At 37.0% G+C, this 16,376-nt stretch overlaps 1 long non-coding RNA gene across 1 annotated transcript; it reads right to left on the reverse strand.

Moving 5' to 3' along the window:
• Nucleotides 1–251: 251 nt before the first annotated feature.
• LOC123884359 lies at nt 252–15,811 on the reverse strand. The gene is made up of 4 exons (XR_006800746.1): nt 15,755–15,811; nt 15,524–15,581; nt 15,035–15,406; nt 252–632 (listed from the first exon to the last, which is right to left on the reverse strand). It is a non-coding gene; the product is annotated as an uncharacterized LOC123884359 (long non-coding RNA).
• Between the last annotated feature and the right edge of the window lie 565 nt (nt 15,812–16,376).

Here is a 16,376-nt window from a genome sequence, read left to right on the forward strand (position 1 = left end):
TTGTTCCCATCAAGAATCGAACTCGGTCTAGCCAAGAATTGTTCCCATCAGGAATCGAACTCGGTTTCTCCGGAACGATTCGTCCTAGGGGGATCTCAATAACCACTTGGCCCAATGTCTTGATTACATTGCATATGATTTAAGGAGATATAGATTCACTATTATAATTGCATCGCACAATTACATGCAGTAAATAATCTCAGACCATTTCGAAATCAGATAGCTCAGATTACACATTTCACCAAATCAACTATAAATAATTTCTATCCTCTATCATAGATTGGACGGTCGAGATTGGTAACCAAGTCACACAGTTATTGCAAGGAATCAAATTCCATGGTTTTGACAGTTACATATTATTCTCTTTTATCCCTCCTCACAAAATGACTATACAATGCTACAAAATGACCAAAATTGTGCCATAATGCCAATGAAACTAATACCTATGTAGCACGAAATCAGATTCTCAGCTGTCACAAATTTGCCGCATTCACGCATTCAGCATTTTTGCGGTCGTGGAATTAACCTCAGACAATCGAGATTACAATGCAATTTTTAATTTGTTTCAAAATAAAAAATACCAAGCTTGAAATTTGGACCATTCCCTCTCAATCCAACGACCGAAGATTCGCCTAATGCATTGTTGTTTTCGGATTTAAAAAACCGTTAAAAAATAATTTTTACAGCCACCGAAGAGATTACTGGGTTGAGTCGCGGACTAGGTCGCTCTCTTTAAGACGTTTCGTGGCACTGCCCAAAATTGTGCAAGCAGACTATCAACCACGCCGTCCCCAGGATAAAACAACCCAGTTTCAACTGTATACCGATATGCTACTGCACGGTAGAAATCGGTCAAAGAATACACCTTCTTGAATGGTACTACAATACCACTCGAATTGATGCTACAACATCAATCTATGATTCATCGGTGATTCAGTGGTACTACAATACCACTCAAATTGATGCTACAACATCAATCTATGAATCAACGGTACTACGATACCACATGTGGTACTACAATACCACATGTATTGATGATACTACAATATCAATCAATATAATGACACTGAGGCCATTCCAATATAGTACTAAGACCATTCTCAAATTAAAGGGATAATGGTAATAAAACCATTCTTTATTTGAAGGAACTAGTGATTTGATCACTCTTAAGATAAATTAATACTAATATAACTATTAGTATCCTTAAGGAACTTATGCTGATATAAATCAACAAACGCCACTTGTTTGATAAAAGATTAATAACAATTGGTCATAAAATGAATAAGAAATATCAAATTAGTTATTATGGACTCAATGTACTTAAGCATGATTTCAACTAAAAAAAAAATAGAGAAAAGTTTTGCTAAAATCATAAGTCTCGCAAAATAATAGAACAAGCTTGAATGTAGACATTAAGATTAAATTCAACATTAGAAAAGGTCCATATTCAGCATTAAGTTCTAAAATGTAAATTCATAATATAATACTCCCAAAAATTAGACCCAACAATAATACTAGAGTTCGGTCCCTAATAGTGATCATCCATTGTTTGTTTGAAAAACAAAATATAACTAGCATACCTTGAAGTCTGCCATCACCGCTAGCAACTAGCTTTAACTCTTTGGATGAACATGGCTCCAAAATCAATTAAACAAAATATTGAAATGTTTATCACATAATCGTGTAGTCACTTGGCCATGTATCTACAACTTGATTGTACAAATTATAATTGCTCCAACCTATGTTCAACCATTGACTAAGGATAAATGGTTTTCATAATTTTTTAATATTGAAATATGGTATGCAACAATTTTTGAAGCTTGCCGTGTCTCACTTTTTTTAGGCTGAGATGTATATACATATATGCATATATATATTTTCTTAGTGAAGCAATCAATTAGATTTATTCTCCCATAAATTAACGGTTACAAATTGATGGAAAATAAAATCACCATAAATCAAATAAATAATTGCGAGACTTAATATATTTATTTTCTCAAAATTACACACTAGTATGCTACAACATACTAGTATGCTCTAGTACCCGATAAGGGACTCAATTTTATTTCCAATTCACACACCAATGTGAACTTTGTTCCAACAATCCCCCACTTGAATTTAAAAGAAAATTCCAAAATATCGTAGGACGCTTCTAAAAGATTGTGCATAAGCAAAGGTGTCTATGACTTGAACCTTTACATAGCAAGTAAGAGCCCGATTTAGTAAGAGTGACACTTGTCTTGAACTCTATCTCGGATTTTTCTCAAACCCGCACACAACCTTTTCTCAAGGTGTATCTTTATAGCCCGTGCTTTAATGGCCCTGCACGTGTATCCCAGTTTCATGAACGCTCTAGGAATTCGCCTCTAAATTCCATAGGAACCGGCCTTAGTTCCACATTCATATAGGTGAGTCTATCAAGAGTACTCCTGAAGCTCGGTACTCCACTCATACTGAGTATAGATCTCATTAAGAGTTTTATTATCTCATCCTTTCGCTTTCAGGAATCATGCATTTCTTATTTTTACTTGCATGATCATCTTTAACTCCTCACAACTTGTTATTATCCATTGAACCTATTTCTTGGGATCTCCAGTCATTTAGGTTGGGTTTCCATCATGAGAAATTCATTTAGGCATTAGTCCCATCTTTCCAGATGTATAATGGACTTCCTCTTTAGCTATTCCTTTCGTCAAAGGATCTGCTAAATTTTTCATCAGTGTGTTCATGACCCATTCTTACAACACCTTTAGAGACTATCTATCTCACCGTGTTGTGCTTTCTTTTTATTCGACGTCTTTTACCATTATAATAACGGTTCTCAATTTATGCAATAGCCGCGGTACTATCGCAACGGATCAACACATCTGGCATAGATTATTCCATAAAGGAATCTCAAATTGCAAGCGACCAACTTGCTTCTTCACTAGCTGTGGCTAATGGTATCATTTGAGACTTCATATTGGATTAAGCCAATATAGTATATTTTTCTGATTTCCAAGATACAGATTCTCTACTATATATTTCAAATATATAGTCACTAATTGTTTTGGAATCATATAATAATGTATTCCAATCTACATCATTGAATCCTTCAAGAACATCAGAAAATCTATAATAAGGTAATATGAGATTCATGGTCATTTTTATCTCATGAATCTCTCAATAGCATACCAATGTTAGTTCTTCGGTTTACTAACAAACCGGCACAACAGTACCACGACATATGCAATACTACGACATATAATGTCGGGTCAAGTACAATTAGTGACATACCGAATGACAATAATGCTTTCATATCCTGATTGTATTACACTTTCAACAGTGCTCCTCCATAGTTTTTAAACTAGGATCATATAGTATGCAAACAAGTTTGCTTCCGTAAATATATTTATTTAAAACTTTCTCATCATAGTGAGATTGATTTAAGGAAAATTTGCATTCATGTATCAATAATCTCAATATCCAAGATTACATTTACTTCGAAATTCATTTGACAATCATCAAATTGTCAAACTTTTCATGTCATTTCATATGACTTGTTTAAGACTCTACAAAGTCTTATCCAACTTATCGACTTTAGTTTTCATGCCCATGAGTTAAAAAAAATATTTAGGTTGTTCCATAAAAAATTCTTCTTCCAATTCACTATTTAGAAAAGTAGTTATAACATCCATTTGGCCTTATGGATATTATTCTTGTACTTGGAGAAAATATGTTGAAAAGATATATATTTGTTTTCCTTTCTAAAATTTATTTATAATCATTCAATTTGTACTCATGAGGCAAGTCTACTAAATGTCAAGTCTTATTAGACAATAGATAATTCATCTCATCATTTACGGCTACCACCATAAATCAGCATCCAAGAAAGACAGTTTCTTGGAGGTTCGTTGGATCCTTTTCTAATCTATAAACCATGTAATCAGGTTCATACTTTTTAGCAACTTTTTGCTATCTTACCTCTTCGAGGTTCTATTACATCTTGTTCGATGTTCTCATTACAACTTCTGATCACTGGAATGTGACCAGGTACAATGCCCCCACTAGAGCCCCCACTATTTCTCAATTTTAAAGAGAAATTCATTTTCATAGAAATCATTTTTTTGATTCTATGACCATTTTAGCATTTAGGCAACAACCTATAAGCTTTGATGTTAATTGTGTATCAACAAATACACATTCATAGGCTCTACTAGTGAGTTAAACTCTCTTGGAGTTGAGAATTTGAACCTACGTCAAATTACTCCAAGTTCAAAAAATAAGACAAGTTAAATTGTCTTTTCTACAAAATTTCACAAGTAAATTTTGTTCTTGCACTTAGGCACTCTATTTAGCACAAAACAATCAATTAATTGAATTCCCCCACTGTAACGACCCATTTTTCGTATTCGTATATTTTATTAAATGTTATTTTATTTATTAATTGGCTTTTATTATTTTAGTGAGCGGCGAATAATTATTTAGCCGAACGTAAGTTATTAGACGCGAGAACCTTTGTTTTGGGCTTAATGGGCGTGAGAGGCAATGGGCCTAAGCCACTTGGGCTTGGTTCATGACTTTTAGGGAGAGGTATTTAAGGAAAACTTGTCATGAGACTTAGCTCATTTCATGATCTTTTGTCTTAGAAGAGAGAGAGCTAAGCTAGGGTTTGATCAAGAGAGAAAGCTTGAGCAAGAGAAGGCTTGGATCATCATCTTTGCTTAAGGTAAGAGATTAGAATTCATGATTCTTGAGTGGCAAGGAGAGGGGAGATTGTCTATGTCTCCATTCCCGAACTCTCCCACTCAATTTCTTTTAGACTTTTGATTAAGCTTTTGTATGTGAGTGTGATGTTCTTCATCATCACTTTGTATGTGTTAATCACTAGCTTGATTTCATGAAAAATATGCATGTGTTTGGATCATGTTGAAAAAGTTTATGAAAGTTACTTAAAACCCAAGAAATTGGCATGATTTTGATTATTTGAGGTATTTGGATGTTTGGAAGGGATGATTAATGTTCTTTGATACCATATATGTTTGGAATGGCTGTTTATAAGAATTTATAACATGTTTGAATGAATTTTTGAGTTGATTTGAGGTTAAACCGCCTTATTGGAACTCAAGAACAGATATTTTTCTGGTATAGTTCGCTAAGCGACCAGGAGTTCGCTGTAGCGAACATGTTCGCTGAAGCTCGCCAATGCTCGCCATGAGCAGGTGACTTCCTGGTGTGGTTCGCGTAGGCTCGCTAAGCCTTCGCTCAGCGAATAGTTCGCTGAAGCTCGCCAATGCTCGCCATGAGCAGGTGACTTCCTGGTGAGGTTCGCCATGTCTCGCTGAGGCTTCGCTTAGCGAAGGCCTCTGTGACAGCAATTTTTGTTGATGTTTCTAAGTGTGATTAGGCACTTGTAACATGGTTTAAGAGTATCCTTACATGATTGTTGATACATGTTGATACTGTTAATGCTTATTGGTAATCGTTATATAATTGATAAACGTGTATGCAATAAGTTGTAGCTTAAAATGAGCAATGTGATGTTTTGGCATTAAATTGTAATGTTAAGTGAATGTGTTAGGATTGTGTTCCCGCATTCATAAAAGAGTAGCTTCGAGCTAGAGAATATCATATGGTTGATATGTGTATGCATACATGCATTCATGATTGTATGTGAACATTGGAAACTTGGGTTCCAATAACGAAAATGGATTATGTGTCCATAATGAAGCCGAGGATCGGATTAGATGAATCCATGAGTCCGGAGTTGCTATCCAACAGGATATAAAACTGTGTTGGCTTATCCAAGGGAGATAAGATGGTTCGGTAAGTTCCGACATATCCAGCATGATATAAAACTGTTCTTGGTCCACCGTTGGTGAGACACCTTGGTACCACATGCATTTAGTTATGTCTAGGGATGGCATGACAGTGAATTAATTGGCATTAGATACCTTAGGGTAAATGCGCATATATTTGATAAATGGTATGTGACATTTATTTGGTTGAATTGTGTTGAACTTTATTAATTGATAATTGTTTAGTGCGATGTTTTGACGTGAGTTAGAATATGTATGATGTAGTTCGAAAGTGTAAGACCTTTCTTATACTCGTATGATATGCGGTTATGTTTTCTAACTCTCTGCTTTGTGTTATTTGCTGGACCTTTGGGGGTTCAGATATTCAGGCTGAGGACTGTGCCGACGTTTAGACTGCTGTTTTAGCTTGGTGTTGAAGTACCTTTTGGTGAGGAGACTTAGCATAGATTACTCCTCTTAGTACTAGCTTTTGGCTAGAGTTTGTAAATAGTAAATGCTCTGGTAATGTAACATCGAGTCGGGGATTACGCTTGGATTTCATCGTATATCGGTGTTACCTTTTGATATGCTAGTTCTTGTATAAGTGACATCCTTAGGGATGAATATGGCTTATGTATATATATATGTATATATATGCATGCTTGGTGTGATTGAATCCGCTGTTGCTTTTCATGTTAAATTTCATGACGCTCTGTGTGTATGCTTGTGTTTTAATTACCGCGTGGCACTCTGCCTTTACACTTGTTAAAAAGTTTTTAAAATTACGTTTTTAAGGGTAGTATGGGTTAGGGTGTTACAATAGTGGTATCAGAGCAGGTCGGTTCATGTGAACCAATTAGGACTTTTCTTTTCCCCGTATGAGCATGTGTAGGGAACACTGTTAATACATTCTAACGTCTAGTTGTGATTCGTTCAGGAATCATGGCTGCTGCGAGAACGAATGCCCAGATTGCGGAGGCTTTGGCCGCACTCACCAACATAGTGGTTAGAGATCATCAACCTGGAAGAGAGGTAGAAATGAGGTTGGAAAGGTTCATGAAGCAGAAACCGCCAACATTTATCGGAGGTTACAACCCGGATGGAGCTTACAAGTGGCTGGAGGAACTTGAAATAATTTTTGAAGCAATGGATTGTTCCGAGGAAGGGAAGACAACCCTTGGGACATATGTGTTGCGTGAGGAAGCGAACGTGTGGTGGAAGAACGCCAAGTTGAGGCTAGGACCCGGTGGTATGGCTATACCATGGGCAATGTTTAAAAGAGAATTTTTGGTTAAGTATTTTCCTGTTGATGTGAAGAATAAGAAGGTGGTGGAATTCATGGAGTTGAAACAGGGAAATATGACGGTAGCTGACTATGCCGTCAAGTTTGAGACTTTGTGTGCGTTTAGTCCGCATTACAACACTTTGGAAGCGGAGAACGACAAGTGCGTGAAGTTTGAAAGTGGTCTACGTCCAGACATTAAGCATATGATTGGATTTTCACAGATAAGGGATTTTGCGACCCTTGTGAACAAGAGTAGGATTTGTGATGAGGATGGTAGAGCTAAGGTGAACTACTATAAGGCTGTGAACGACCGAAAAGGGAAAGGGCAAGAGCGCGGAAAACCTTATGACAACCGCGGTAAAGGGAATACAAGTGGTGGTAAGAAGCCGGTGAATGGGAATTGTTACAACTGTGGAGAAAGGGGTCATATGTCTTATGATTGCCCGAAGAAGGGAGATAGGTGTAAGAATTGTGGAAAGCTGGGCCACAAGACCGAAGTGTGTAGGACAAAAGTGGTGTGTTTCAACTGTGGAGATGAAGGCCACAAGAGTCTGACTTGTAAGAAGCCCAAGAAGGTGATGGGCAAGGTGTTTGCTTTGAGTGGAGAGGATGCTAGCCTTGAGGACAATCTCATTAGAGGTACGTGTTTCATCTATGACACTCCTTTAATTGCGATTATAGATACGGGAGCGACGCATTCTTTTATTTCTTTGGATTGTGCGAAGCGTCTTAGTATTCCTTTAACGGATATGACGGGTAGGATGGAAATAGAAACTCCTGCTAATGGTTCAGTGATTACCCGACAAGTATGTCGTAATTGCCCCGTAACCATTTTTGATAGGCACTTTGGTATGGATTTAGTGTGTATTCCACTTAGTGGTATGGATGTAATTTTTGGTATGAATTGGTTAATCTTCAACCGAATTCATATCAACTGTCGTGAGAAGGCCGTTGTTTTTCCGAAGCCGGAGGAGAACTTGCATTTGATGAGCGGGAAGGAAGTATCGGAAGCGTTGAAAGAACATGCCGAGATGTTCATGATGTTTGCATCATTGAAACTCGAAGGAGGAGTTAAGATAGAAGAGTTACCGATCGTTTGTGAATTCCCAGATGTGTTTCCAGATGATATATCTGACGTGCCTCCAAAGCGAGAGGTAGAGTTTTCTATCGACCTAGTACCTGGAACTAGTCCGATATCGATGGCGCCATATCGAATGTCAGCGTCAGAGTTGAATGAGTTGAAGAAGCAACTTGAAGAGCTGCTTGAGAAGAGGTTTGTTCGACCGAGTGTTTCGCCATGGGGAGCGCCGGTATTGCTTGTAAAGAAGAAAGATGGAAGCATGAGATTATGTATAGACTATCGTCAGTTGAACAAAGTGACGATCAAGAATAAATATCCACTTCCGAGGATAGATGATTTGATGGATCAACTAGTTGGAGCTTGCGTGTTTAGTAAGATCGATTTGAGATCTGGATACCATCAGATTAGAGTGAAGACGGAAGACATACCTAAGACTGCATTTAGGACGAGGTATGGGCACTATGAGTATTCAGTTATGCCGTTTGGTGTGACCAATGCACCTGGAGTTTTCATGGAGTATATGAACCGAATTTTTCATTCATTTTTGGATAGATTCGTGGTGGTGTTCATCGACGACATTTTGATTTACTCAAAATCCGAGGAAGAGCACGAAGAGCACTTGAGGATTGTTTTGCAAGTCTTGAAGGAGAAGAAGTTGTATGCCAAGTTGTCGAAGTGTGAATTTTGGATGAAAGAGGTGAGTTTCCTAGGGCATATAATTTCAAGTGGAGGAATCGCGGTAGATCCTGCGAAGGTTGACGCTGTGTCACAGTGGGGAACGCCGGAATCTGTTTCAGAGATTAGAAGTTTCCTTGGTTTAGCCGGTTATTATAGAAGATTCATCGAAGGTTTTTCGAAGTTGGCTTTACCGTTAACCAAGTTGACGAGGAAAGATCAAGCGTTTGTTTGGGATGGTATTTGTGAGAAGAGCTTCCAAGAGCTCAAGAGAAGATTGACTACTGCACCCGTGTTGATTTTACCCGATGCCAAAGAGTCGTTCGTCGTGTATTGCGATGCTTCGAAGTTAGGACTTGGTGGAGTGCTTATGCAAGGGGGTAATGTGGTAGCATATGCTTCAAGGCAACTGAAGGTTCACGAGAGGAACTATCCAACGCATGATTTGGAGTTAGCCGCAGTGGTGTTTGCTTTGAAAGTGTGGAGACACTACTTGTATGGATCGAGGTTCGAAGTGTTTAGTGATCACAAGAGTCTGAAATACTTATTCGACCAGAAGGAGTTGAATATGAGGCAACGAAGATGGCTCGAATTCTTAAAGGACTACGATTTTAATTTGAGTTATCACCCCGGAAAAGCCAATGTGGTGGCCGATGCATTAAGTAGGAAAACTTTGCATATGTCATCATTGATGGTGAGAGAGTTAGAGTTGATTGAGGAATTCCGAGACTTGAGTCTTGTGTGTGAGGTTACTTCTTCAAGTGTGAAGCTTGGAATGTTAAGATTGACGAATCCTTTTCTTGAAGATATTAAAGAACGTCAGAAATCGGATAAGAAATTGATGGAGAAGATGGTACTCATCAATGAAGGCAAGGAGACCAATATCAAGATTGACGAAAGTGGAGTCATGAGATTTCAAGGAAGAGTTTGTGTACCGGATGTACCCGAATTGAAAAGAATGATCATGGAAGAAGGTCACAGAAGTGGTTTGAGTATTCATCCTGGAGTAACCAAGATGTATCAGGATTTGAGGAAGTTATTTTGGTGGCCAGGAATGAAGAGGCAAATTTCTGAATTTGTTTATTCCTGCTTAACTTGTCAGAAATCGAAGATCGAACATCAGAAGCCGTTTGGTTTGTTGCAACCAATGTTTATACCCGAATGGAAATGGGATAGCATTGCAATGGATTTTGTGGGAGGTTTACCGAGGACCAAGAAAGGTAACGAGGTGATTTGGGTAGTGGTAGATCGTCTGACGAAGTGTGCTCACTTCATTGCTATCAGGAAAGGTACTTTGGTGCCTAAGTTGGCCGAGATTTATGTGGAGCAGATTGTGAAGCTACATGGTATTCCAACAAGTATTATTTCGGATAGAGATCCGAGATTTACTTCCAGATTTTGGGAAAGCTTGCAAGAAGCTTTAGGAACGAAGTTGAGGTTGGGTTCAGCTTATCATCCTCAGACAGATGGTCAGTCGGAGAGGACGATACAATCCTTAGAGGATTTGTTGAGAGCTTGTGTTTTGGAGCAAAACGTGAATTGGGATTCTTGTTTGCCGTTGGTAGAGTTTACATACAACAACAGTTACCATTCTAGTATCGGAATGGCACCGTTTGAGGCTTTGTATGGGAGAAGGTGTAGGACACCTCTGTGTTGGTATGAAACTGGAGAAGGTGCAATTCTTGGACCAGAGATTGTACAAGAAACAACAGAGAAGATTCGGATGATTCGTGAGAAGATGAAAGCGTCTCAGAGTCGACAGAAGAGTTATCATGATAAGAGGAGGAAGGACATTGAATTCCAAGAAGGGGATCATGTATTCCTACGAGTTACATCGACTACTGGAGTAGGACGTGCGTTGAAGTCAAGGAAGTTGACATCGAGGTTTATTGGACCGTTTGAGATTTTGAAGCGAGTTGGGAAAGTTGCGTATAGGATTGCATTACCGCCATCATTGGCGAATTTGCACGATGTTTTCCATGTATCACAGTTGCGCAAGTATGTGTCTGATCCGACACACGTGATTGAATCGGACGATGTTCAAGTGAGGGATGAGTTGACCATCGAGACTGTGCCTTTGAGAATCGAAGGGAGAGAAGTGAAGAGGTTGAGGAACAAAGAGATTGCATCCGTGAAAGTCGTGTGGGGAGGACCGGCTGGTGAGAATGCAACGTGGGAGCTAGAAAGCAAGATGAGAGATTCTTATCCCGATCTGTTTCTAGGTAATTTCGAGGGCGAAATTCTTTTAAGGGGGGTAGGATTGTAACGACCCATTTTTCGTATTCGTATATTTTATTAAATGTTATTTTATTTATTAATTGGCTTTTATTATTTTAGTGAGCGGCGAATAATTATTTAGCCGAACGTAAGTTATTAGACGCGAGAACCTTTGTTTTGGGCTTAATGGGCGTGAGAGGCAATGGGCCTAAGCCACTTGGGCTTGGTTCATGACTTTTAGGGAGAGGTATTTAAGGAAAACTTGTCATGAGACTTAGCTCATTTCATGATCTTTTGTCTTAGAAGAGAGAGAGCTAAGCTAGGGTTTGATCAAGAGAGAAAGCTTGAGCAAGAGAAGGCTTGGATCATCATCTTTGCTTAAGGTAATAGATTAGAATTCATGATTCTTGAGTGGCAAGGAGAGGGGAGATTGTCTATGTCTCCATTCCCGAACTCTCCCACTCAATTTCTTTTAGACTTTTGATTAAGCTTTTGTATGTGAGTGTGATGTTCTTCATCATCACTTTGTATGTGTTAATCACTAGCTTGATTTCATGAAAAATATGCATGTGTTTGGATCATGTTGAAAAAGTTTATGAAAGTTACTTAAAACCCAAGAAATTGGCATGATTTTGATTATTTGAGGTATTTGGATGTTTGGAAGGGATGATTAATGTTCTTTGATACCATATATGTTTGGAATGGCTGTTTATAAGAATTTATAACATGTTTGAATGAATTTTTGAGTTGATTTGAGGTTAAACCGCCTTATTGAAACTCAAGAACAGATATTTTTCTGGTATAGTTCGCTAAGCGACCAGGAGTTCGCTGTAGCGAACATGTTCGCTGAAGCTCGCCAATGCTCGCCATGAGCAGGTGACTTCCTGGTGTGGTTCGCGTAGGCTCGCTAAGCCTTCGCTCAGCGAATAGTTCGCTGAAGCTCGCCAATGCTCGCCATGAGCAGGTGACTTCCTGGTGAGGTTCGCCATGTCTCGCTGAGGCTTCGCTTAGCGAAGGCCTCTGTGACAGCAATTTTTGTTGATGTTTCTAAGTGTGATTAGGCACTTGTAACATGGTTTAAGAGTATCCTTACATGATTGTTGATACATGTTGATACTGTTAATGCTTATTGGTAATCGTTATATAATTGATAAACGTGTATGCAATAAGTTGTAGCTTAAAATGAGCAATGTGATGTTTTGGCATTAAATTGTAATGTTAAGTGAATGTGTTAGGATTGTGTTCCCGCATTCATAAAAGAGTAGCTTCGAGCTAGAGAATATCATATGGTTGATATGTGTATGCATACATGCATTCATGATTGTATGTGAACATTGGAAACTTGGGTTCCAATAACGAAAATGGATTATGTGTCCATAATGAAGCCGAGGATCGGATTAGATGAATCCATGAGTCCGGAGTTGCTATCCAACAGGATATAAAACTGTGTTGGCTTATCCAAGGGAGATAAGATGGTTCGGTAAGTTCCGACATATCCAGCATGATATAAAACTGTTCTTGGTCCACCGTTGGTGAGACACCTTGGTACCACATGCATTTAGTTATGTCTAGGGATGGCATGACAGTGAATTAATTGGCATTAGATACCTTAGGGTAAATGCGCATATATTTGATAAATGGTATGTGACATTTATTTGGTTGAATTGTGTTGAACTTTATTAATTGATAATTGTTTAGTGCGATGTTTTGACGTGAGTTAGAATATGTATGATGTAGTTCGAAAGTGTAAGACCTTTCTTATACTCGTATGATATGCGGTTATGTTTTCTAACTCTCTGCTTTGTGTTATTTGCTGGACCTTTGGGGGTTTAGATATTCAGGCTGAGGACTGTGCCGACGTTTAGACTGCTGTTTTAGCTTGGTGTTGAAGTACCTTTTGGTGAGGAGACTTAGCATAGATTACTCCTCTTAGTACTAGCTTTTGGCTAGAGTTTGTAAATAGTAAATGCTCTGGTAATGTAACATCGAGTCGGGGATTACGCTTGGATTTCATCGTATATCGGTGTTACCTTTTGATATGCTAGTTCTTGTATAAGTGACATCCTTAGGGATGAATATGGCTTATGTATATATATATGTATATATATGCATGCTTGGTGTGATTGAATCCGCTGTTGCTTTTCATGTTAAATTTCATGACGCTCTGTGTGTATGCTTGTGTTTTAATTACCGCGTGGCACTCTGCCTTTACACTTGTTAAAAAGTTTTTAAAATTACGTTTTTAAGGGTAGTATGGGTTAGGGTGTTACACCCACTAATGAGACGCAATGCCGAAATTAAACATGACTGTAACAACTAGCTCGGTAAAAGGTTCTTTATTTTTATTTTATTTTTCTTTACCGTTCAACTCAAAAGAGTAAGTTGTAGTTGTTTCATGTATAATTTCATTCTCATTAAAAAAATGTGGGAATCAAATTTTGTGCCTTATAACAAAATGAAGTTACTTGACTTTCTTATTGAACTAATTTTCAATTTCAATTCCAAAGAATTGAAACATGTCAAGAACATCATTTATCACTTTTATTTTCCATAAAATTTATGAAAAATAATCTCAACATTCATCAACAAAAGTGATGAGTATCTTTTTCTATTTCTAGTGTTGTTGTTCGAGACAACAAGTACTTCGTTATTTTTCTGATCTTGCTTTACAACTTTTTCTTTCAAAAGAAGACAAGTTATCAGACTTTCAAGTGCATCTTCTTTAGACTTTTTATCATTTTTAAACTTGTTCAATTATTTCAAATACAATTGAAATATAATCCTTCAACACGTTAGCAACTCTTTTATTGTTCTAAAAATATGATTTATTTTGTTGCTAATGTTTGAAGTGATTCCCTTTAAACCAAAATGGTTTGCCATAGTCAGCGACATAATAATATGAACCAGTAATTTCTTCGGTAGTCATGGCAGAAAGAAACGTCTTAAAATTGTTGTTTTCGGATTTAAAAAACTGTTAAAAAATAATTTTTACAGCCACCGAAGAGATTACTGGGTTGAGTCGCGGACTAGGTCGCTCTCTTTAAGACGTTTCGTGGCACTGCCCAAAATTGTGCAAGCAGACTATCAACCACGCCGTCCCCAGGATAAAACAGCCCAGTTTCAACTGTATACCGATATGCTACTGCACGGTAGAAATCAGTCAAAGAATACACCTTCTTGAATGGTACTACAATACCACTCGAATTGATGCTACAACATCAATCTATGATTCATCGGTGATTCAGTGGTACTACAATACCACTCAAATTGATGCTACAACATCAATCTATGAATCAACGGTACTACGATACCACATGTGGTACTACAATACCACATGTATTGATGATACTACAATATCAATCAATATAATGACACTGAGGCCATTCCAATATGGTACTAAGACCATTCTCAAATTAAAGGGATAATGGTAATAAAACCATTCTTTATTTGAAGGAACTAGTGATTTGATCACTCTTAAGATAAATTAATACTAATATAACTATTAGTATCCTTAAGGAACTTATGCTGATATAAATCAACAAACGCCACTTGTTTGATAAAAGATTAATAACAATTGGTCATAAAATGAATAAGAAATATCAAATTAGTTATTATGGACTCAATGTACTTAAGCATGATTTCAACTAAAAAAAAAATAGAGAAAAGTTTTGCTAAAATCATAAGTCTCGCAAAATAATAGAACAAGCTTGAATGTAGACATCAAGATTAAATTCAACATTAGAAAAGGTCCATATTCAGCATTAAGTTCTAAAATGTAAATTCATAATATAATACTCCCAAAAATTAGACCCAACAATAATACTAGAGTTCGGTCCCTAATAGTGATCATCCATTGTTTGTTTGAAAAACAAAATATAACTAGCATACCTTGAAGTCTGCCATCACCGCTAGCAACTAGCTTTAACTCTTTGGATGAACATGGCTCCAAAATCAATTAAACAAAATATTGAAATGTTTATCACATAATCGTGTAGTCACTTAATGCATAAATGCGGCAAATTTGTGAATGCAGGGAACGGTGGTCCATGTAGCACTGAACTTTCAGATGGTAGACATGTCCAGGTGTATGACACATGTCGATATCCGACCCGCCCACAACAATGACACTTGTAATTACATACAATCACTATTATTTTCACAAATTATTACCAGTGTCGATGTGTGAATGCATGTCTAGTGTCCATATTTATGCTTCATAGATGCAAAATTATGAAATTCCAAACTCAGGATTTGAGATATTTGAATTTACCAGGAGATAGTAATGCCATTTCTTGAACCTATAATATATCCAACGAAGAGGAACAAACACAACATAGAACAAACAATAGACTAAAGGAACATCTTGAGGTCCTGTAAAAGAGAATAATAAAAAATCAAAACAACAAATAAGACATTGAAAATTTTAATTTTTTTGAAAACAAAACTGCACTTTATAAGTTAGAATGATAGATTAATTAATCAACTCACTTGCCCCTAAGAGGAAACAAAATCCACCAAAGCCAAGAACATTCAATAAATGAATAACCTGAAAGAAAAGAACAACAAAAACACATCAAAATCAAAACTTTTTAATATATTGACATACCCAAATGGCCATAAATTATGAAAAATAAGTCAAAACCAAAACTTTTTTTAATATTTACATACCCAAATGACAATAAACAAAAAAAAATGAATCAAAAAGCATAAAAAACACACCTTGTTGAAGAAAGTTTCATGTTCTTCAGCACGTTTTGTAAGATTCTTTAAATTATGTGCACCCACCTTACTAATTTATACCCAAATATTTTCTATTTTTTAAACCAAAAAATTATTTTCTAATTTAATGTAAGCCTATATGCTATTTGCATTCCATAAGCCTATGCTATTTGTGGTTATAAACTTGAATATTCAACTACTAAAAAGAAAAATCTGAATATTCAAGTTCATGGCTTAATTAAAGCCAATGATGCACGTGAACTACACTTTTTTTTGTGCTCTAGATTTTTTTTTTATACATGTTTCGGTTTATTTTTCAAATGATAGTTACCGGAGACATCATTAGAGTGGTCGGGGTTCGAATCCTGAATTTCATATTTCTCCATATTTAAATGTGTGAGAGTCTAGCCACTAGGCTACTTGACAAAAAAAAACTGCTTTTGATGTTTTTTATATATACAAAAAAAAAGAAGAAAGGAAACAAGCTTGACTATCAACTAGAACATCGACCCGTGCGGTGCACGGGTTTAATTAGCGGTAAAATATGTAATTATAAATTACAATATGATAATAGCAATAGGGGAGGGATCCGTTGACTCCAAGAGTAAGTCTTCATTGACTT

The sequence above is a fragment of the Trifolium pratense genome, linkage group LG5 (assembly GCF_020283565.1).
Source record: "Trifolium pratense cultivar HEN17-A07 linkage group LG5, ARS_RC_1.1, whole genome shotgun sequence".
Taxonomy (NCBI): Eukaryota; Viridiplantae; Streptophyta; class Magnoliopsida; order Fabales; family Fabaceae; genus Trifolium; species Trifolium pratense.